This window comes from Bison bison, unplaced genomic scaffold (assembly GCF_000754665.1).
Source record: "Bison bison bison isolate TAMUID 2011002044 unplaced genomic scaffold, Bison_UMD1.0 scf7180017864146, whole genome shotgun sequence".
Lineage (NCBI taxonomy): Eukaryota > Metazoa > Chordata > Mammalia > Artiodactyla > Bovidae > Bison > Bison bison.
The window spans coordinates 4,511,778-4,536,420 of NW_011494718.1; positions in this window are offsets into that span (position 1 = coordinate 4,511,778).

Consider the following 24,643-nt stretch of genomic DNA (forward strand, 5'->3'; position numbering starts at 1 on the left):
TTTCACTGTGGGCCCTGGGTTCAATCCCTGGTTGGGGAAATAAGATCCCACATGCCAGGCACTGTAGCCAAAAAAAAAAAGGTCAGCCTAGATCTTCAGTTTCCCAACTTTTAACACTTTGGTGGCTTCTCTTAAAAAAAAAATCTTGTGAAATTCCAAAGTCTAAGACAGATCAAAAAGCAACTGGGGATGGCCCTAGGAAATCTTGACAGTCAGCCTGGGAACCACTCCCTAAACTGAGGGCTAAGTGCCCATCAGGTCCAGGGAGACCAAAGGAGACTCTGGTTCCTGGAGCTTGAACTGAGCCCAGAAAACCTGGACTTGGCCCAGGCTGGGCGAGGCAGCTGGGGCTGCACTGCGAATAGAGCTCTACAGCACCTCGCTTGGTGGTCTTTTTCCTTTCTTTCCTTTCACCCTTGCTCCCACTTTCCCAGTTCTTCTTTTCCTACTCCCTTGGGCACCTGGCGGCAGATTTTCATTGTGGAGCCTAAAAGCTGCTACTAAGTCTTCATCCGGAAAGACCTTCCAGCCCTACTGAGAAGACCCACCAGCGTTCTCCCAGGCCGTCCACAGTGGCGGTCCACGCTAGCTGGAGAACGGCCACCACGGGGCCCATCACGAACGCGGGGGGAGGGGTTGCCCCGAACAGGCCACTATTTCTTGAATTTGTCACCTCCTTTACCTGAGGTATAGTGTGACTGTTGCTGGGATAAACGTCTTTTAATGTCCTGGCTCATTAAAACCCAATAATCGCTTTGAAATGGCTTAACTGCTTCCTGCAAGGAGACAAAGTAAATAAAACTGTCGTCTCTGTGTCTGCTGACGCTGTGTGCATGTGGCATCTCCTTTCTTTTTTTTAATAACTGCATTCATTTGAGCTCAGGCCAGTGCACTTACGCCACGCTGGCCGTGTATACATTTGGTAATCAAATCCTGTTATCTCGACACCATGGGCATTTAAGAAACAGTTGCGATGCTTCAGAGAGGAAAGACACTGTGGGGGGAGAGATTTGTTTTGTATTTTTTAAAAAATCATTTTCATGGAGTCTTTTTTTAGGACTAACTAGTTGACAGATGCTTGACTAACAGTGAGATACTGTGCGAGAAAGGATTCTAGAGCATCCTGTGAAACTGTTCTTCACTTTGTTGTCCACCCCAGCAGAGTAGAAAGTGTAGCATTTGTAATCCTGCAGACCTGGAATTTTACCTAAGCTCCACGGCTTAGCTGTGGGACCTCAGGCCGGTCACTCACTTCTGAATATCAGGGTGCTTTTGGCTGCAAATAAGAAAAATCCCTTTCCAAAATGACTGAATCTTTAAAGAAAATGTTTAGTATGTTATAATGAATTCTGGTTTAAGGTAACTCCAAGGATGTTGAATTCAGCAGCTTATCAATATAAATGAAAGGCCCAGATTCTTTCCAATGTTGTCCTCTGCCCATCGACCTGGGCTCCTAGCCTTGTCCTACAATTGCAAGATGCCTGCCTCATTTCTAGGAATCCCGTGTAGACAATATGTAGCAGTAGCCGAGGGCCTGTCTCTTTCATCAGAAAGAAAGCACTTCCTGGAAACTTTCTAGGAGACACAGCCTGACATACTATTGGCCAGAAGTGTGTCTCATGCCACGTCTAAACCAACCAATGACAAAGGGGAGAAAGGGGATTATTAATGTTGGCTGAGGTGAATCAGAGTTTCTGCTTCTTCCTTGCTGTGTGAGTGATTGGACCCCTGAAGTGTCTGCCACATGGAGAAGGCAGGATACCTTCAGGGGTAGATGCTAAGTCACTTCAGTCGTGTCCGACTCTGTGTGACCCCATAGATGGCAGCCCACCAGGCTCCCCTGTCCCTGGGATTCTCCAGGCAAGAACGCTGGAGTGGGTTGCCATTTCCTTCTCCAGTGCATGAAACTGAAAAGTGAAAGTGAAGTCACTCAATCGTGTCCGACTCTTCGCAACCCCACAGATTGCAGCCCACCAGGCTCCTCTGCCCATGGGATTTTCCAGGCAAGAGTACTAGAGTGGGGTGCCATTACCTTCTCCATCAGGGGTTAATACCAGGGTTCTATTAGAAAGGAAAATGAGAAGTGAAAGGTTGTTAAGTGGGCAACTGATGGCATCTGCCACAACCTCCCTGACCCTGCTTCTTCATTTATAAAAGTAGGGTCATAAATATTTACCTTAGGAATCTTGTTGTGGGAATTCAAAGAGAGGAATAATACATCAAACTTTTCAGTCATAGGCAGTATGTTGTTACTGTTCAGTCACTCAGTCGTGTCTGACTCTTTACAGCCCCATGGACTGCAGCATACCAGGCTTCCCTGTCCTTCACCATCTCCTGGAGCTTGATCAAACTCATGCCCATTGAGTCAGTGATGCCATCCAACCATCTTATCCTCTGTCATCCCCTTCTCCTCCTGCTTTCAATCTTTCCCAGCATCAGATCTTTACTAATGAGTCAGCCCTTTGCATCAGGTGGCCAAAGTATTGAAGCTTTAGCTTCAGCATCAGTCCTTCCAATGAATAGTCAGGATTGATCTCCTTTAGGATTGACTGGTTTGATCTCCTTGCAGTCCAAGGACTCTCAAGAGTCTTCTCCAACACTGCAGTTCAAAAGCATCAATTCTTTGATGGCCAGCCTTCTTTACGGTCCAACTGTCACATCCATACATGACTACTGGAGAAACCATAGCTTTGGTTTTTCCGACTATACAGCCAACTATATGGACCTTTGTTGGCAAAGTAATGTCCCTGCTTTTTAAAATGCCATCCAGGTTTGTCATACCTTTTCTTCCAAGGAGCAAGCATCTTTTAATTTCATGGCTGTAGTCACCACCTGCAGTGATTTTGAAGATGTGTTAGCAGGATGGAATGCTAAATTGGGGTTGCCATCTGCTTCTCCCAAAGAGGCTCATTGGTAGATATGGGTGTTCTTCTTATTCAGTCCCAAGAAGGCCAGAGAATCAGACTTCCATTAATGATGGAACGTGGTGCTGAGTCTCCTACCAGATGTGTGGCTGGCCCTGGTGAGTCCTCCAGGTGGCCTGGAGGCCTGCCTCCTGTGGTCTGACTTTTGCTTTTTCTAATATACTCATGACTCCTGTAACTGGAATACAGCAGGGCCTCTGTTTTCTGTCTCAGAGGGTATCTCCAGCCAGTGAAAGGTGCAAATGGGGCTCATCTCTGATTCTGGTGTTGAGTCTGCATTATGATTCTTAGGAAGAGTGAAGCAGGCAAAGCCCAGGCCGTCTTGGAACCACTCCACATCTTCATCCCCCAGACAAAACAGACAGGAACACCAGGAACGAAAAAGAAATTCTCTCCTAAACTGTCAGGAAGTTCTCAGATGAGTAAACAGTATAGGGGACCAGAGGTTGGAAACTTCATTAACTCAGTCAACACCCTTGGCCTAGCGTAAAGGAAGCAGACCTGAATCATGGAAAAAGGGTTTCTACCATCGGTGTTCCTTCTCATCCAACTCTCTCTTTGGCACCCCCTTGCCCATGAAGCCCCCTCTTTCAAGTCATGTGGTTTTTCATCTTCCTTCTCTTCCCTGGGACACTCCCGGCCTCCTCAGAGGAGCAAGAGGTTCACCCCCATCCCTTCCTAAGTCTTGCTGACCCACACGGGGGAGACAGTAGATTCCAGCAGCACCAGTGAGAGTGGTGGAGGGAGTGTGTGTTGATGCTAATTCAGTCTGCAGGGCCTGCTTGCTCAGCGGTGGTTTGACTAACAGATAAGCCCACCTCCCCTACCCAAGGTTTAACTTTTCTTGGAGACTACCCAGTGTTAACTTGTGTGAAGTCAGTTGCGTTGCTCCTATTAGAAAAGCTTGGTTCTCACTCTTTCCGTAACATCAGCCCCTGCCAATATTGTACTAAGAAGCATTGGGCTTTTTCTTGAATCTGCTATTGTATTACATTACAAGAGCCTCACATTGACAGTGAAATGGCTCTCTCCGCGGTACCCAGGAGGGACGGCACTGCTGGCATGATAGTCTTTCGGATGTCCCAGATGAAAGAAGAAGGGGGAGGCTTTCCAGTTTATTTCACCCCATGCATTTTTGTTCTTAGTCTATGAATGCGCTGTTTCTTTCATGAGAGCTAGATGTGGGGTGACCACAGGCCTGTTCATCACATTCTGGAACACCAGATAGATGGTACCTTATGAAGCTTGTGTTGAATACATCAGGACAAATAGAAGGAAATATCATACAGTCCATCAGAAAATAAACTTTTCAAACTCCTTGCCCCAAGTGCTAGAAAAATTAAAGTTATAAATAGTCTTTAAGAAGATTGTAGGTTTGCATATAGTATGATTATTTACTAGGGCAATCCACAGAAATTAACTAAAAAGATACTAGAATTAATCAAATGATTTATAAAGAGGTCAGGCAAAAGAAGAGAATACAAAGATCAGTGATATTCAATAATGTTTCTGTATACTTGGAATATTCATTCTGAAAAATACAAAGGACAGGCAAGTGTTTGGCCTTCCTTCTCCGTGGGGTTTTGTTAGGTTACCACCTAACTATTAATCAGATGGAACTGTAGGCATTCTGCCCTCAGAAAGGGCTTTCCAGATCCCTGATGTGTGCTTTCTGAGCGCCCCATACTTTTCTTGTTTATTGGAATTACCAATTATTGCTTAAGTGTCTCTTTCCTTCTAGACTTTAAGCTTCTCCATTAGACTATATCCTGAAGGTAGGAAAGAGGGGGTCTTGCTTACTGCTAAATCCCTAGTGCCTGGAAGGGAAAAGGAAAAGTGTTAGTTGCTCAGTCATGTCTGACTCTGCCACACTATGGACTGTAGCCTACCAGGCTCCTCTGTCCTGGAATTCTCCAGGCAAGAATACTGGAGTGAGTTGCCATGCCCTCCTCCAGGGGATTTTCCTGACCCAGGGATTGAACCCAGGTCTCCCACCTTGTAGGCAGATTCTTTACCGTCTGAGCCACCAAAAATGAAGCTATGCACTTCCTGTGTATAGCTTCCTGTATCTCTCCCCTTTGTTTCAGACAGCAGGAAGACTCAAACAGCAAGTCCCTGGGTCTGGTCTTTCATCCCAGGAAGCAGTGGGAGCTCAGTGAAGACAGGGACAAGACAGGTTTATGAATGTTCTTCTGGATTTTGGCCCTGATATTCACAGTCTGGGACTGGTACAGGATGCAGCTGGAGGTTATAAGGTTCTGTGCAAGCAATTATGTCCCCTCCCGTGTCCCTTCCCCTAAAAAGGCCCCTCTCCAAGGGCTGTCTCAGTGCTCCCCTCGTCTGGTCTCTGCATATCGTGTGCCTGATCATTGCCTCCGTACAGAATGAGCTGGAGTAGCCTCTCCCAGGAAGAGAGGGTTCTGCGCCTCCATCTCCAGTTGTCTCCAGGAGGGCCTCACTGACTGCTGCACCTCTTCTAGGCTTTCTTGCCCGGGAGTGTCTGTAAATCAAGACTTCCTTATTCTGAATGGAGAGGTCCCCACCTCCTTTTGACACATCTGTCTCAGTTGACTTAGCTGTAGTTCTAATACAAAGAGTCGAAAAGAACAGTGTGAAGCCTTAGGCAATCAAGCGTTTAAATACCTCATTCAAGAACCAAGCAATCAAGAAACATTTGACACCACGCACCCTCACCTCAAGCCTCATTCCATCAACTTCAATTTAACTCCCTACAAAAATATACCCACCGTGTCATTTTGCTTTGTCCCAGAAATTGAAACATACATTCTAAGTTATAATAACCAACTCCATCCTCTCAAACATTTAAACCCCCTGGAAGAACTCTCATCATTATTACCAAGTCCCCCTATTCCAATCCCGGTGAATTTCCCACGGGACATGCAATCACAAATATTCCCACTGGCAGCAGTTTTAGTAATATTTTCACACCAGGCTGGGAAAATAATTTCTCTCTTTCCCATGTTTGCTTCTAAGTGACTCCAGCTCAAAATGGATGATTACAATGGAAGATTGAAGTCAGGAGGTGTAGAGAGCAAGAAACCACATGGGAGAATCTAAGCTTTAAGAAGCAGAAGAAAGGAGTCTAGTGGGTTCTGAGGTGAAGGGGCCAAGGATGCCACTGGGGTGGAGAAATCAGGACAGAAAAGCAGGGACCATGGAGCAAATACACTGGGGAAGCCATCAAGAGCAATTGCCTGGAGCTGGTATTTTACTGCTGTTTACTTCAGGTGCCAGGCACAGGTGGGCTAGGGTGCGCCTGGGAAAGAATAAACAGGACCCCAGGGCTTAAACGCATGGCGCTTTGTCTCCCTCCATCCCCTCTCAGGAGCCGAGCCAGTGTGAGCCCCAACCACACACTGAGAGGCACATCCTGGCTCCTGTGCCCTGCACCCCCCGGAGCTAGCCCTGACTTCTGCTGTCCTTGTGTTCAGCTTGAACAGACTCCACCTTGCCGAGGACCCAGAATCCCCTTGTTCATGGAGAACCACACTGCCTAGCAGTCCTTACCCTGGGCCCTGTGCCATCAACCCTGGACGTCGTGGGTCCTTGAACTGTACTCATTGTAGGGCACTGCAGGTTCCTTCCTGAGAGGACTGACCCGCTGCCCCAGTCAACTTCCTGCAGCCATTGCCCCACGCCAGCCACCTGCCTGACCATAGCTTGCTTCCTTTTCATCAGTGGAAGTTCTCAGAACACTGCGTGACTGGAGCTGTGCAGAAATCAATGACCAGCAGTGATAAGGAGCCCTAGAATGTTGGGTTTAAAATTCCAGCTATGCCATCTACTCTCTGGGTGGCTTTGCACAAGGCACGTAGCCTCTCCAAGCTTGAGTTCTCCCATCCACAAAGGGGGAACTAGTAATTTGTACCTCCTCTGGGGTTGACATGTGAAGAATAAGTGAGAGGCTGTACATGAATACACCTGGCACTCAATCAATACATCTTAATCACATTCACAAATCTTGTAGGACAGAGTACGATTCATCATTGCCTCCAGACAAGTCATCCTGGTTTAACCCTGTGGGAAGGGTCTGTATCTCTCCTCCCCATTCTCCATGAGTTGCTGAGCCCCTTGTTGGCAGACACTGATTGAACCCATAAAGTCGACCTCAAAGACTGCTAGTCTGGGGCCACATATTCCATGAGAGGCCAGCTATGCTGCCCACATGAGAGCTCTCTCAAATAACCGTGGGGAACAGCCAAGGGACTTAGCGAATTCTGTGTTCACACTTGTGCACACACAGTCATTCTGCCAGCAGGCTCAACTCGCAGCCAGAAAATGCATAAATATGATCTACACACACCCCCACACAGATTAAAAATATAGGCCAATATCTACTTGCCAAGGAAAGGACTAAGCTATTTTCCTGAAAGAATATATTTAGACCTGACAGCGAGTCCCAGAATTTGCCGAGAAAAGGGGCCTGGGTCTGACACTATTGCTTTGCCACCTGAGAAGGGCTCGTTCACCACAGCGCCCTCGGCTTCTGTGCTCGGCAGAGTTTTGACAGGTGAGGGGAGGCAGCCTCCAGAAAGCCTTGTTAATTTCGTAGGTGAAATAGCAGGATTGGCAGTTGCGGAGATTCCCCACAATAAGGCCATTGAAACGGTGTTCATGGAGGGGTGAATGGAAATGGTTCTGATGTCTTCTGTACACGGTGACCATGGATCACATTTAATAAGCATTTTGTGCCTGTCTCTCTGGGCTCGTTTAGTGGCTTATTCTTCTTTTGATGGCAGGACATGGCTCCTATTATCTCAGAAAGAAAAGAGGCGGGGAGGAACTCAGAATCCAAAGGGGGATTTTACTTTGGCTTGAGACTTCCATGGACCCAGTGGTTGGCCAGAGAGTTTCCTAGGGATAGAAATTACTAGGTGGGTGTTTGGGATGGAGTCAACTCCACACATGCCCCTGATTCTCACTCCCACCAGGTGCAGAATATTCAAGTGTGGCCTTCATAAAAGGAGTGTGGGGAAGCAGAAGTAGCAGAGCAGAAAGCCCACGCCAAGCTGTTTTACAGGAGGCCAAACTGGACATTTCTTGCAATTTTTTTTCCTGCTGGCAGGTGGGAAGCATTTCTACTTAATTTTATCCCTCTTGGCACTGACAGTTGGGTTGGATTAAGGGCCATATTCGGACCTGAGTTCATTCTCAGTTACTTGGCTTGATTTCTCATGAGTCATGCCTTGCCAGGAAGCTCAGAGATACTGGTTCAAGCAGATGGCCTGTTGGGTCTGCCCTCCTTTTCTCGTTCGTTTACCTCTTTGAAGGTCATGGAGCAACTTCCCCATTGCCGGTAGCATCCCCTCACTGTGGGAAAATGCCACTTGGGCCCAGACGGTGAATCGGTAGGGACAGAAGCCAACGTCATCACTCCCCAAAGTTTCCTCACAGAACCCCAGGACCCAGCCTTCACAGATTTGCTCTCTTTCTCCAGCAGGAAGCAAGGCAACTTCGTTGCAAGAAACACATCCTACGATGCATCCAGGACTTGAATTTGGTTGGAAATGGATGAGACCTGCAGTCATCCCTTTATTTTAGTACATGTGACTCAAATGCCTGGATATATGGGTGTGTGTCTCTGTTTCCTTTTGCTGAAGGCATTCAGAGACTGTCATCTTTTCTTTTTTTCCCTCCAGCTGCAAGCAGTAAAAGTGAAGAGGCCTTGCTATTCAAAAGCCTTTAAAGCCCTGACACTGTCTACTAGAAAGTGCTAATTCCTGACTGTCCTGATGTTTCTCACCTCTTTGTGGATCATTTAGAGCTTTGGTGCTTTGGGCTATAATCAGTCTTACTTTTCACCTTTCATCTCTTTCCTGTCTGTAACACATGGTGTTCCCTGCCAGCTCCCACTTTCTCTCTTATCCATCTATCTCTATCTACTGGCCTGGCTATATATATCTACCTGTCTGTCTCTATATATATCTCCATCTCTATGCTCACAGTTGACAAATGCCAGAGAGACCTGTAACGAAAAAGTCCCTCCCATTTTAATGCACAGTAAATCCATTTCTATGCAGATTTGAACCCACATTGGATCCTCCGCCACAACTCAGGAAACGATTATTATCTTTCCTACTCCTTGACAAGAGATCAAGGAAAGAAGATGATGCCCATTTCTGGAGGGCTTCTTCTTCTGAAACACTAAACTCTTCTGAAGTTCATTACTTACAGAGTACTCTTTAGATGGTGGGCATTGTGATGGGCCAGAGGTCTAGAGATGAATGGGTCATAGCTTCTGACCTCCAGGACTGGCCAGCAAGTTTAGTGGATGGGGACTCAAGCTGAAGACATTGAAAATGACTGAACTGGCACCAGTTGCTGCAAATTGGTCAAGAGAAAAAACTCAGTGGAAAGTGGACACTCAGCCTGGGTCCTCCAACTGGGAGAACTGGGGAGAGGGTTCATTGTATTTCTAAGTTTGAGAACAATGTCTGGAACAGGTCAGGTGTTCCAAAAATTATTTATTGAATCAAGGGATGAATCTCAGTGGCCGATTTCCCCTTTTTTTGGCTGGGCCATTTGCTGCAAGGAATCCCCCTTCTTCCCCAAGATAGGACAGTGCCATTGGGTAGGTATATCTTGGGAATTTGTACCATCTGTTTGGGGCCCATAGAGAGGGTGTACCAGATGGACCCCAGGTCTATTTTGGTCTTTACTTTGCATGTTTCTTGTTTTTCTGCGTCCCATGCAGATGGATACCGTCAGGTTATTTATAGCAGGAATGTGCTAACAATAATAGAGCAGTTGCTGTAATTCCAAGGCCGATTGAATTAGTTTGGCTTTGCATTCTTTGGCGCACCTATAGCAAACACAGGGTTAAATAGCTGTGGGACCAGGATGGTTCCCATAGAGCATCAGGGGCCACCCATCCTGACCCCCTTCACCAAGACAGTTCTCTCTGAAACATGGGACACAGCGATGGTGTTTGCATGCATTCCACAGGTTTTAGGAACAGTCCATTCATAGATGCAAAACTTCTAAAAAAATACAGCACTGGAAAATGTAATTTAACAGGATATTAATACCCATGGCCAAGAATGCAAAGATGGTTCTTATGTAAAAGAATATTCATGATTCTAGAATTTATAACAGTGCACAGCAAAGGAAACCATAAACAAAAACGAAAAGACAACCTACAGAATGGGAGAAAATATTTGCAAATGATGCACTGACAAAGAATTAATTTCCAAAATATACAAACTGCTCATACAGCTCAATATCAACAAAACAAAACAAACAACTTAATACAAACTGGGCAGAAGACCTAAACAGATATTTCTCCAAAGAAGACTTACAGAGGGCCAATAGGCACAGGAAAAAATGCTCAACATCACTAATTATTAGAAAAACTCAAATCAAAGCCACAATGAGGTATCACTTCACACCAGTCAGAATGGCCATCATTAAAAATTCTACAAATAATAAACGCCGAAGAGGGTGTGGAGAAAAGGGAACCCTCCTACACTGTTGGTAAGAATGTAAATTGGTGCAGTCACTGCGGAAAATGATATGAAACTTCCTTAAAAAACTAAAAATAGGGGCCTTCCCTGGTGGTCTAGTGGTTAAGATTTCGCCTTCCAGTACAGAGGGTGCTTGCTGCATCCCTGGTCGGGGAGCTAAGATCTCATATGACTTGCTGCCAAAAACTAAAGCATAAAACAGAAACAATAGTGTAACAAATTAAATAGAGACTTAAAAAGTAATCCACATCAAAACATCTTAAAAAACCCCACGAACTAAAAATAGAGTTATCGTATAACCCTGCAATCTCATTTCTGGGCATGTATCTGGAGAAAGTTCTAATTTGAAAAGACACATGTACCTCAAAATTCATGGCAGCACTACTTACAGTAGTCAAGATATGGAAACAAGGTAAGTGTCCATCAACGGATGAATAGATAAGAAAGAGGTAGTGTATATATAAAATGGAATATTACTCAGCTATAAGAAGAAGAATTAATGCCATTTGCAGCATCCTGTACGGACCTAGAGACTATCATAGCAAGTGAAGTGAGTCAGAGAAAGACAAATACATGATATTATTTATATGTGGAATCTTAAAAGAAAATGATACAAATGAACTTATTTCCAAATGGAAATAGACTCACAGACATAGAAAACAAACTTATGGTACCAGAAGGGAAAGGGAATGGGGAGGAATATATTAGGAGTGTGGGATTAACAGATATACACTAATATATATGTAATAGATAAATAACAAGGACCAACTGTACAGCACAGAGAAATATACTCAATATGTTATATAATGAAAAAGAATCTGGAAAAAAGTATATATAACTGAATCACTTTGCCATATACCTGAAACATAAATCAACTATATTTCAATAAAAAATTAAAATTAAAAAAAAATGTATAATAGCAAATGGGTGAATGGGCCTCCCTGGTGGCTCAGTGGTAAAGGATTAGCCTGCAATGCAGGAGCCACAGGAGACCTGTGTTCACTCTCTTAGTCAGGAAGCTACCCTGGAGGAGGGCATGGCAACCCACTCCAGTACTCTAGCCTGGAGAATCCCATGGACAGAGGATGTTGGTGAGCTTCAGTCATATGGTTGCAAAGAGTCGGACACAACTGAAGCAACTTAGCACACACATAATAGTGAATACTTGAAAACGATCTATATGTTCGACAGTAGCAGGCTTGTCTAGAAAATTATCCTGCAGTGGTGTGATATAATACTCTGTAGCTATCAAATAGTATACTTCAGGATAATAGTTAATACTATTAGAAAGTGGTTGTGATATATTAAGTGAAAACCTGCAGATCAAACACATATATATACACATATATGATCTACCCTTGCAAACGTGCATGCCTAGGAAAAAAGATTGAAAGCGTACAGTGAGTAATTTCTCAGTGCGAAGATCATGAGTGACTTATTTTCTCTTTCTGCTTTTTTGTTTTTTAAAGATTTCTACAATGAACATTTATTACTTTTGTATCTAAAAATATATATACTGTTTTGAAGAATAGTCCTTTTGGTTGTTTCCAGGTGGGACTTGGTATCTGAAGTTTATATTAAATGCTAGCTCAGGGCATCTACTGTGAGAGATGACCAAAGGGAAAAGAGGAAGTGTACAGCCATGGTCTTTAAAGCAGACATTTAAAAGATTGCTTTTAATTTAATCTCAAAAGGAAGGAAGGTGGTGTCTTCTCTGTAGATATTTATTAATGCTGGTTTGTATGTTACCCAGGCATCTCGAACTTGCCCTGAAAGTGAAAGTGAAGTCGCTCAGTCATGTACGACTCTTTGTGACCCCATGGACTGTAACCTACCAGGCTCCTCCATCCATGGGATTCTCCAGACAAGAATACTGGAGTGGGTTGCCATTTCCTTCTTGAACTTGCCCTAAAGCCTGTCTATAAAGAACTGGCATGTGTAGGCAGCGCATGCGCTGTTCACATCCATAAATTGTGTGTTGCCCAAGGCTGGTCATCTATCAGGTTTGCTGATGAACGAAGACCAACCTTCGGAATCTCAGCTTTAAGTAAATAGCAGAAAAGCTCTGGGGAGAGGAAGTTTTTGAGGGGGAGGACTGTGGACCCAGCTTTTGCTTACATCCTCCCGCTTGCCGGTCCCCTGTCTTGGAACCTGGCCCCTGCTCGTGTGCGTTTCTTCATGCACAACCTCCTTGAAAGCTCATCTTGGTTAAAGACATGAGCTTTCTGAAGCCTGAGGGAGGAACAGTCTGACTCATAGTCACTGTTTTAACTTGAACAAACTGTAATAGCTGCACAGCGGGCTCTGATGATTAGCAGCGGAATTTATCTTTCTTGGTTTGCATTTACAGTGACAGTGTTATGCGCCTAGATACGGCATCTACAAAGTCAGCTGTGTCATGCTCACTATTTCTAACTATACGAAGAGCAGCCATATCTAATGTAATCCATGATAGCACTGTAATTAAAAAGTCCTGCATAACGAGGACGTCTAATAAACAAAGCAGAGCAAGTTTCAGAACAAATAAATGCTGGAATTTAGGCAGCCTTAAAACCCAGTAACTACTATATAGTCTCAAAACTTGTCCCAGCAACTGAGAAATGAGGATCAGCCTTTGATAGCAGAGAAAACAGGATTAGGGACAACCTTTTCAACATGGGATTTAGACAACTGTTGAAGAGAAATAGAGAACACAATTTACTTGACAAAAACTGCTCATCTGAGACAGCTTGGAAAGATGAAAATAAATGCATTAGAGATTGAATCTATCCTGATTATTCTACTTTAGAATCTGATAATGGCTATCAGTGGGCTTCCCTGGTGGCTCAGAGGTTAAATCATCTGCCTGCAATGCAGGAGACATGGGTTCAATCCATGGGTCAGGAAGATCCAATGGCTATCAGTTCAGTTCAGTTGCTCAGTCGTGTCTGACTCTTTTCGACCTCATGAATCACAGCATGCCAGGCCTCCCTGTCCATCACCAACTCCCAAAGTTTACCCAAACTCATGTCCATTGAGTCGGTGATGCCATCCAGCCATCTCATCCTCTGTCATCCCCTTCTCCTCCTGCCCCCAATCCCTCCCGGCATCAGGATCGTTGCCAATGAGTCATGTCTTCGCATGAGGTGGCCAAAGTATTGGAGTTTCAGCTTCAGCATCAGGCCTTCCAATGAACACTCAGGACTGATCTCCTTTAGGATGGACTGGTTGGATCTCCTTGCAGTCCAAGGGACTCTCAAGAGTCTTCTCTAACACCACAGTTCAAAAGCATCAATTCTTGGGCACTCAGCTTTCTTCACAGTCCAACTGGAAAAACCATAGCCTTGACTAGACGAACCTTTGTTGGCAAAGTACTGTCTCTGAGTCAACTGTATAGGACCTACTATACAGCACATGGAGCTCTGCTCCGTGTTACACGGCAGCTTGCATGGAAGCGGAGTTGTGGGAGAGTGGGTACATGCATATGTATGGCTGAGTCGCTTTCCTGTTCTCCTGAAACTAACATGAACAACATCGTTAATCGGCTATTCAGAGCAGAGCAGTCACTCAGTCGTGTCCGACTGTTTGCAACCCCATGAATCGCAGCACGCCAGGCCTCCCTGTCCATCACAAACTCCTGGAGTTCACTGAGACTCACGTCCATCGAGTCAGTGATGCCATCCAGCCATCTCATCCTCTGTCGTCCCCTTCTCCTCCTGCCCCCAATCCCTCCCAGCATCAGGGTCTTTTCCAATGAGTCAACTCTTCGCATGAGGTGGCCAAAGTACTGGAGTTTCAGCTTCAGCATCATTCCCTCCAAAGAAATCCCAGGGCTGATCTCCTTCAGAATAATTGGCTATACCACAATACAAAAGCAAATAGTCCTTACATTTAAAAAAAATAACGATCCATCAACATAAAAATAAAATCCAAATCAAATCAAACATACTTTGCTTAGCTCTTTTCAGTCAACTTTACGACTCTTGCTAATTCTATAATATTATATTGTTTTGTCCCTGAAGTTCTGAGGAAACTTTGATGGCTATTGTCCTTACATTTCCACTTGAAATTAGTTTCTAGGAAACCCGTAGATGTTGTTGGTCTCCTCTTATGTTTCCCACGCAATCTTTGAAATATCTTCTAGACAAGAAGAAATATCTGTTCTTTAGTCCTATGAAACTTTTCACTTTTGAGTGGAGAGAATGTGGAAGAGATCTTGCCTGTTAAAAGAGAGAATGGAAAATACAGTATAGGAGGCAGAAAGTCAAGAACACAAGAAGATACCCCGTGATGCTCTGTGTCACCTTTTGGTTTGAAGAATCCCAGTGTCTGTTGTCCCTCTGAGCATAAGACTATCCCAGGGCCTCTGTCTACGAGCAGAACAGCCATGGGACATGGAAAGCCTGCCATGTCCTGATCACAGGAGAAGCTAAGTTCTCAGCAGTTCTTGAAGATCAGCAACTAGAGAACAGGCCAGGCTCACTCAGGATTTCCATTTTGGAGCTATTAGCAACTACAGCTATTCACAGGAGCCCAGGGCTCTGCAGCCTCTATCTGAATGGCTTTCACAATGCCAGATTAAGCATTTATTGAACAAATATATAAATCAATGAACTGCATAATTGGAGAAATGAAGGAAAGCTTTGCTAAACCCTAAGGCCACAAAATTCCAAGTACCACTATCTACATTCCATAAGTTTTAACATGTAGTATTATTGCTACGATTCATAGTGATTTCATTAGTTTCATTATTATTTTATTTTTGACATGCTAATAACCTAGAAATAAATCTTTAGTTTAAAATGAATGCTTTAGAAAGTTTATCTTTTTATTATTCATTTTTAAGCTAATTTCACTTGGTTATAAAATATGGTTTATAAATAGAATAGATTCTTTGGAATATATTGAGACTTATTTATTGACTTTTATTCATATCTGTGCTTTCTGATTTCTAATTCAAGACTCTGTACAAAGGTCTTAAATCAAGCTTTAATTGTGTGGTAAATCTTTAATACTTTAATTTTTTTGCCTGCTAGATATATCAAAGTTAAACTCTCCCATCATTTTTTATGGATTTATCACTGGCTCCTTATAATTCTATCAAATATGATTTATGTATTTGATGCTATGTGATTAGTTCATACAAAATTAAAATTGTTTTCCTAGTGAATTTAGCATTTTATCATTATGAAGCAGCTCCCTCATATTTAAAAGACTTAAAATATATTTTATTATATTAATATAACTGTATATGAGTTCTTTCGGGTAATATTTGTGTAATATTCCTATTTAGTTGTTACTTTCCATTCCTTATATTTTAGATATGTCTCTTATAAATAACATATAATTGGATATCAAAAATATAATCTTATAATCTCTATCTTTATTTGGCAACTTTAGTCCATTTATACTTATTGTGACTGTTTATACATTTACACTTATTTGTACCATCCTGTGCTAGTTAATTTTTTTGGATACCTTTTTTATTTTGTGCCTTTTTATTGATTAGTTGATAATTTTTTGATGAAATATTTTTGTTATTTTTTGGAAATTATAAACTCTATTTTCATTATTTTAATGGTTATCCTTAAAAGTTGAATTGTATAGTTGACCTTTGAACAATATGAGTTTGAACTACATGAGGCCACTTACGCTTGGATATTTTTCAGTAGTAAATGCTACAGTACTACATGATCTGTGATTGACCAAATCCGTGGATGCAGAGAAACCTCGAATATGGAGGGTGACTATAAGTTATACATGGATTAACCCCAGCAGAGTTCAAGGGTCAGCTGTAGTTAACAAAGCTTAAAATGATATAGCATCTTTTACTCATTTCTTAAACTTTCAGCACATTTAAATCTGACCACTTCCTCACATCTTAGACATTAGACTTTAGATTAGATAAGATTAGACATCTTAGACATTATTGTTGACTGGTTTTTAAAAAATCTCTAGACTATGTACTATTATTATATTACGTATTATTGCAGCTCTGTATAGTAACTATTCATTTACATTTATTTGCATATTTGCCTCTTATTGGCTTACATTTCTTCTTGCATTTTAGATCTCCCTTCAGAGATAATTTTCTTTCTTCCCAAAGCATATCTTTTAAAGTTCCTTTTGTCATAGTTTGATGATGATACACTCAGCTTTTGTACATCTGATGGAATTTGATATACCTTGGAATGGAGTCAGCAGGATTTGCAGATGGCTGGAATAGAGGGTGAGAATAAGGGAAAGAGGGTAGTCAGGAGAGATTCTAGCAGAACACTCCCCATATAGGCACATGAAAGACACTTAGAGACGCTGTAGTGGGAAACCCTGAGGGGTATTGCCTCTGACTACAATAGATGCTGCTTGATAGACGTGTAGGTCTGAGGACTAAAAATCCTGAGTCCCTAAGACCTTTGTAAACAATTTCAGGTATTCACTCACTCATCAATTCGTGTTTTGGACTTAATAGATCTGTTTGTTATTTGTTCATTATTTAATTATTATTTAAACAGATTTTTAAAGCGTCTTCTTTGTGTTGGGCATAATGTTAAGTGGTGAGGATGTGAAAATGGGCAAATCCTTACAGGGACTCTGCCCTCGTGGATCAGACAGCCTCGTGGGAGAACGGATAGCAATCAAGTAGTCAGTCACACAAATCAGTGTAAATGTGTAGTTGTGATAAGAGCTCTGAAGAAAGGTGCCTGGTGCTCTGAAGGCCTAGAGTAGGAGGTTTGACTGCTGGGAGGTCAAAGAAGGCTTATCAGAGGAAGAAAATTTCGAGCTGATTGCTGAACGATGACGAGGAACAAAGCAGGCACAGAGTGGGTGAAAGAGCCTTCCAGGACAAGGACACTGGCAAGGGCAAAGACCCTGTGGCAGAAAGCGTTGGGTCCAAAGCCCGTGGTGGGGAGATGGGCGTGGATGGGGTATCAGAGAGAAGGAAGAAAGGGGTTCAGGGAGACGCTGGGACAGTCAGGAACGGACAGACTGGGGTCCTAATAGACCACTCAGGGAGGCAGCCTTATCCTGGGGACAGAGCTGCCAACATGGTTTAGGCAGAGGGAGTGACCAGATCAGACTTGTGTTTGAAGAAAAACCATATAGCTTTCTAGCCTTTTCTCTGTTCTCTGCCTTTGCAGGAGGGCATCTGGGTGCTGTTCTTCTGGAGATGCTCATAAAACTTTCAACACAAGTGGGGATGGCTGGCGGGAGGCTTTCTGGGACAGACATGGAGACTGTTTCCCTTTCCATGCTCTAAGCCAAGTTGCAGAAATATGTTCTAAGTGCCTCTAGGAAACAAAGGTATAATTAATCAAGAGCAGCCTGAGCAGCCTTCCTAACCCTTTGATCGTGGAGGACTCTGAGAAGCTGTAGCAGATGAGGGTCAGGCCAGGACTGCTCATGGCACTGTGTTCTGTGAGCTCCTCTCCTGACGGGGCTTTCCCTCAGCCCTCTTTCCTCTGAGCCCTCTCAGCGGGGAGAGGCATGGCAGGCTAAAGAAGGGGCAATCAGTGAAACATGGGGTGGAGGAGGGAAGAGGGGGCTGCAGAGTCAAATGCGGAGTCCTCGTGGGCGGTGGGTCCGAGGCGAGCTCTGGTGCTGGTTCCAGGCTTCGCTGTAGCTAACCCGCTGTGTGACCTCAGGCAGATGCCATGACCTCACTGTTGGCCTCTGCATCCCAGTCTGTAGATGAGGGCTTTCCCAAGGACATCCACAGGCTTGGCAGGTGTGGGGAGGGAGGCCTGTGAATAAAGATGATGCAATGTCGTGTGGAGGTTCAATCTTTCTGAGGCAAAAAATGTTATTCTTATATTAAAACAAATACGGATGTTTTGGCTCAGAATGCAAAATTTATACATCAAAAAGGATACAACAAGCAAAAATTGGTTCATGTTCTTTCCCTTATTATTCAGGGTCCTTGGGTGGAGAGGGTTGGAATGCACTGGATTAGATGTGCTCTGAGATGCCCTCTGGCTCCTTAATATTTTGATTCTTCAGTTTCATGATGAAGATCAAGGAGAAGGAGGATTAGGCACTGTGTGGATTCTAATGGGATTTAGGTGCCCGTTTTAGGTTTGAGAAGGAGTAAGTATTAATGTGGGTGTTCAGCTGTGCTTCACGCTCTCACACCTCATCCTTCCTGCCTGCCTTACTCCTCCTTGTTCTGTCAGCGTTGGCTCAGTGTCCCCTCCTGGGGGATGCTTTGTCCCTCCCTTCCTCCTTCCTGCCCCAATCCTCTGAACTGTTGACTGAGGTCCTCCCTGTAGCCCACAGAACTCTCCACAGAGCTCAGAGTTTGCACTCATGCTGTATGCTGTATCGCTGTTTTCTTGCCTCCTCATTGTGTTAATCTGTATTTACAAGCCTTCATGTTGTTGGAGAATAAAGTCTTAGTGTCCAAACAAGCCCTTCACCATGTAACCTTGCTGACATCTCTTGCTTTGTGTCTCATAACTTTCTGATTTGTGGTCTGGACGTTGGGCATGCCCAACAACTTGTAGTTCTTCAAAGTGCCACACTGTCCCCTGGCTTTTGTTTCTGCTTCCTGAAATGATATTTCCTGAAACAAGTCTTCCCTTGTTCATATGAAGAATTCCTCTTTATCCTTCAAGAATTAATTCCATTGCTTCTCCTTGGAGAAGCCTTTATTGCTTCCCTGTGTGATGTCACTGCCCCTCTACATTAGCTCTGTCTGATTTCTAATGTCATGTGTTTGCATGTCTCCTGAACAAATGAAAGCTCATGGAAGCCCTTAAGTATATGCCCTATATGTAGTGTGGCATAAACTCACATCAGTGAATGCCAATTGAGTGAATATATGCCTAGATGAGAGAAAACAGGAGAGGAATGATTGTGCTATACTTTCATAAATGCCTCCCCCAACATTAGCCTGGGGTTCCCAAGGTTGTAAATATAACTCCAAGAATGCATGTGCTAATTAATTTCATCATTCACTCATCTTCTGACATGTCCTTATAGAACAACTGCTATTCACTCATTAATTTATCAAAATGATCTGCATTGTCTTAGCTGTTGAGAATTCAGCTTGAAAAAATAGACAGAGGGAAGAAACAGACAATAAAGGAAATTTGCTAGTCAAATTTTGAAATACATTTGTTGAAAGAAAAACAGCGCAAGGTCATAGGCCGGATCATAAGGCGTCTTAGGTTGGCACTGTGGCCTCTGAGTGAGGAGAGGAATGACCTCATCTCTTTTACATTTAAAAATCTCACTTTGTATCATGTGCCCTGATTTCAAACTATATTGCAAAGTTATAGTCATCAAAACACCACAACACTGGCACAAAAACAGACATATATATAGATCAATGGAACAGAATAGAGAACCCCAAAATAAACCCACTTATATGGTAAATTAATCCATGACAAAGGAGATAAAAATATTAGGAAAAGCAGGTTCTTCAATAAATGGTGTTTATTAATAACTGGACGACTACATGGGGAAAAAAATCAAACTGGACTACTTCCTCCCATCATACATGAAAATAAATTCAAAGTGGATTAGGCACTTAAGACCTGAAGTGACAACATTTTTAGGAGAAAACAGTCAGCTTATCTTTGACATCAGTCTTAGCAATATTTTTTGGGATGTATCTCCTCAGGCAAGGGAAACAAAGTTAAAATAAACAAATGGAACTATATTAACCTGAAAAGCTTTCAAACAAAAGCTTTTCTGTGAAGAAAACCATCAACAAAAGGAAAAGGCAAGCTACCGAGGAGAAAAGATGATATATTTGATAAGGGATTAATATCAAAATAACTCATAGAACTCAATATCAAAAAGGCACAACTGGATTAAAAATGGGCAGAGGCCTTGAATAGACCTTTTTACAGAGAAGACACACAGATGGCCAATCTTTTCATGTGAAAAGATGCTCAACATCACTAATCAGGGAAATACAGATCAAAATGACGATGAGATAGATCACTTCACATCCATCAGAATGGCTATCATCAAGAAGACAACAAATAATAAGTCTTGGAAAGGAGGTGGAGAAAGAAAACCCTTGTGCACTGTTGGTGGGAATGTAAATTGGCACAGCTACTATGGAAAACAGTACGGAGATTCTTTAAAACATTAAAAATAGAGCTACTTACTCTGTGATCCAGCAATTCTACTTCTGGGTACTTTTCCCACAGAAAGCAAAAGGAATAATTAGAAACGTTATGCAACCCTATGTTCATTGCAGCATTATTATGGAGAAGGAAATGGCAACCCACTCCAGTATTATTGCTGGGAAATCCCATGGACAGAGGAGCCTGGTGAACTACAGCCCATAGGGCCACAAGAGTCAGACACAACTTAGCAGCTCTACAAAAATGTTCATTGTAGCATTATTTACAAGAACCAAGAAATGGGATCAACTTAAGTGTCCACTGGTAGATGATTGGATAAAGAAGATGTGATACACACACACACACACACACACACACACACACACACACATTGGAATATTACTCAGCCATAGATACAGAAAACAAACTGTTGGTCACTGGAAGGGAGGGGCTGAAGGGATGAGTAAAATAGGTGAGGGAGATTTAGAAGCACAAACTTCCAATTATAAAATACGTAAGTCAGGGGAATGTAACATACAACAGAGAAAATATAGTCACTAATACTGTAATATCTCCGTATGGTGACAGATGGTAACTAGACTTATCACTGTGATCATGTTGTAGTGTTCAAAAATATCAAATCACTATGTTGTGCATCTGAAGCTAATATAATATCATTAAAAAGCAACTATGCACACCTTTTAAAAAGATTTGTTCTGCATCTTAAAAATCATAATTAAAAGTTAATCATGGGGGAAATATACATATAAATGAATAAAAAAACAAATGAAAAGCTCTGTTTGGCTGCTGTATTGAGCAGAATTTGTGAGGGGATAGGTGGAAGCAGGAGAGCAGTCAGGAGATGAGGGATGATGGCATCTTGCACCAGGATGTAGCCGTGGGGGCAGTGGAAGATGGTGAGATTCTTGATGTACTGGGTTGGCCAAAAAATTCGTTCAAGTTTTCCATAACAGTGTATGGAAAGGTTCAAACGAATTTTTCGGCCAATCCAATATTGGGTGGGAACACCAACAGGCTTTGCTAATGGATAGGAAATTGGGATATGTGAGAGAAAGGAGGCAGAGATGACTCTGAGGATTTTGACCTCAACAACCAGAAAGATGGAGTTAGCACCAACTGAGAGGGAAAGCCTCTGGGGTGAGCAGATGAGTGGGAAGACCAGGAGTTTGCACTGTGTTCAATTTGAGATACATGTTAGCTGTGAAAGTGACATGGTGAGTTGGCAGTGAGAGAGATAAGTGGGGAGTTGAGGGGAGACACTCAGGCTGGAGATGAGAGTTTGGTAACATTGATACACCAGAGTGAAGGGAAGCTGGCACAGAAGTGGTGAGGCCTGTCCTGGGCTTGGGGCATTGCAACAGGAGGACCTTGGGAGAAGGAGCAAAACAGAGCACAGGAGATGGAGAAGGAGCAGCCAATGGGGTCACAGGAGGACCATCAGGGATTAGAAGGAGGGAGAGAAATGTCAAGATGAATACGGGGACCTGACAAATATCAGTATTGGAGATGAAAGCAAAATCATGGGGACTTAGGAGTGTATGAGAACTTTCTAGGAAGCTGATCTATTTGTTTGAAGCATACTTAATACAGTACTAGACCCAGACATCCTGGAATGCGAAGTCAAGTGGGCCTTAGGGAGCATCACTATGAACAAAGCTAGTGGAGGTGATGGAATTCCAGTTGAGCTATTTCAAATCCTAAAAGATGATGCTGTGAAAGTGCTGCATTCAATATAACAGCAAATTTGGAAAACGCAGCAGTGGCCACAGGACTGGAAAAGTCAATTTTCATTCCAATCCCAAAGAAAGGCAATGGCAAAGAATGTTCAAACTACTGCACAATTGCACTCATCTCAGTTCAGTTCAGTTCCTCAGTCGTGTCTGACTCTTTGCGACCCCATGAATTGCAGCACACCAGGCTTCTCTGTCCATCACCAACTCCCGGAGTTCACTCAAACTCACGTCCATTGAGTTGGTGATGCCATCCAGCCATCTCATCCTCTGTCGTCCCCATCTCCTCCTGCCCCCAATCCCTCCCAGCATCAGAGTCTTTTCCAACGAGTCAACTCTTCCCATGAGGTGGCCAAAGTACTGGAATTTCAGCTTTAGCATCATTCCTTCCAAAGAACACCCAGGACTGATCTCCTTTAGAATGGACTGGTTGGATCTCACATGCTAGCAAAGTAATGCTTAAAATTCTCTAAGCCAGGCTTCAACAGTACATGAACCGAGAACTTCCAGATGTTCAAGCTGGATTTAGAAAAGGCAGAGGAACAAGAGATCAAATTGCCAACATCCATTGGATCATGGAAAAGCAAGAGAGTTCCTGAAAAAACATTTACGTCTTCTTTATTGACTATGCCAAAGCCTTTGACTATGTGGATCACAACAAACTGGAAAATTCTTCAAGAGATGGGAATACCAGACCACCTGACCTGCCTCTTGAGAAACCTATCTGCAGGTCAAGAAGCAACAGTTAGAACTGGACATGGAACAACAGACTGGTTCCAAATAGGAAAAGGAGTATGTCAAGGCTGTATATTGTCACCCTGCTTATTTAACTTACATGCAGGGTACATCATGAGAAATGCTGGGCTGGATGAAGCACAAGCTGGAATCAAGACTGCCAGGAGAAATATCAATAACCTCAGATACGCAGATGCCACCACCCTTACAGAAGAAAGTGAAGAGGAACTGAAGAGCCTCTTGATGAAAGTGAAAGAGGAGAGTGGAACAGCTGGTTTAAAACTCAACATTCAGAAAACTAAGATCATGGCACCTGATCCCATCACTTCATGGCAAATAGATGGGAAAACAATGGAAACAGTGACACTCTTTATTTTGGGGGGGCTTCAAAATCACTGCAGATGGTAACTGCAGCCATGAAATTAAAAGATGCTTGCTTCTTGGAGGAAAAGCTATGACCAACCTAGACAGCATATTAAAAAGCAGAGACATTACTTTGCCAGCAAAGGTCCATCTAGTCAAAGCTATGGTTTTTCCAGTAGTCGTGTGTGGATATGAGAGTTGGACCATAAAGAAAGCTGAGTACTGAAGAATTGATGCTATTGAACTGTGGTGTTGGAGAAGACTCTTGAGAGTCCCTTGGACAGCAAGGAGATCAAACCAGTCCATCCTAAAGGAGATCAGTCCTGAATATTCTTTGGAAGGACTGATACTGAAGTTGAAACTCCAATACTTTGGCCACCTGATACAAAAAAACTGATTCATTAGAAAAGACCCTGATGCTGGGAAAGATTGGAGGCGGGAGGAGAAGGGGATGACAGAGGATGAGATGGTTGGATGGCATCACTGACTTGATGGACATGAGTGAGCCAGCTCTGTGACTTGGTGATGGACAGGGAGGCCTGGCGTGCTGCAATCCATGGGGTCGCAAAGAGTCGGACACGACTGAGTGACTGAAATGAACTGAACTGAACACAGTACAAAACTTACAGCTTTAAATTTTTAAAAAATTTTTATTTATTTGTTTTATCTTTGACTGTGCTGGGTTTTTGTTGCTGTGGGGCTTTTCTCTGGTTGCAGAAATCGTGGGCTACTCTTTAGTTGTGTTGCTTGGGTTTCTCATTGTGGTGGCTTCTCTTGGTGTGGAGCATGGGATCCAGGGCACTGGCTCAATAATTTTTGCACAGGGGTTTAGCTGTTCTGTGGTATGTGGAAAATTCCTAGATCAGGAAATGCTGGCAGGTGGATTCTTAGCCACTGATTCACCAGGCAAGCCCCTAGAGCTGAATTTTGTTTTTTAAGAAAAAGTATTTTCAGTCTTATGGAAGAGAGAAAAATAGACTTTATTTTCAATATTGGCATGTCAGAAAAAGGTCCTCAATACTTGATATCATCAAACATGGTCTCCAAGATAAAGTCTGCAAGGAAGAAAGAAATCTCACTTCAAATGGATCATTCTAGGAATGTTAAATCGCCCAGAAAACCTTCAGTTTGTGTGTGTTGGCTAGGGATCAGAGAAGCTCTAACACAAGCCCCAGGGATGGTAAATGGAGATGAAGCAATAGCTAAGCATGGCCTGACTGCCATAGACAGTGTCTGCGGTTGTGCTGTAGCCCAGCTTCTCGTGGTTTACCTCTCTTGGCAGCTTTCTCCTACTCTGGGTGGGCAGGTCTTCAGGCTAGAGTCTGGCTAGC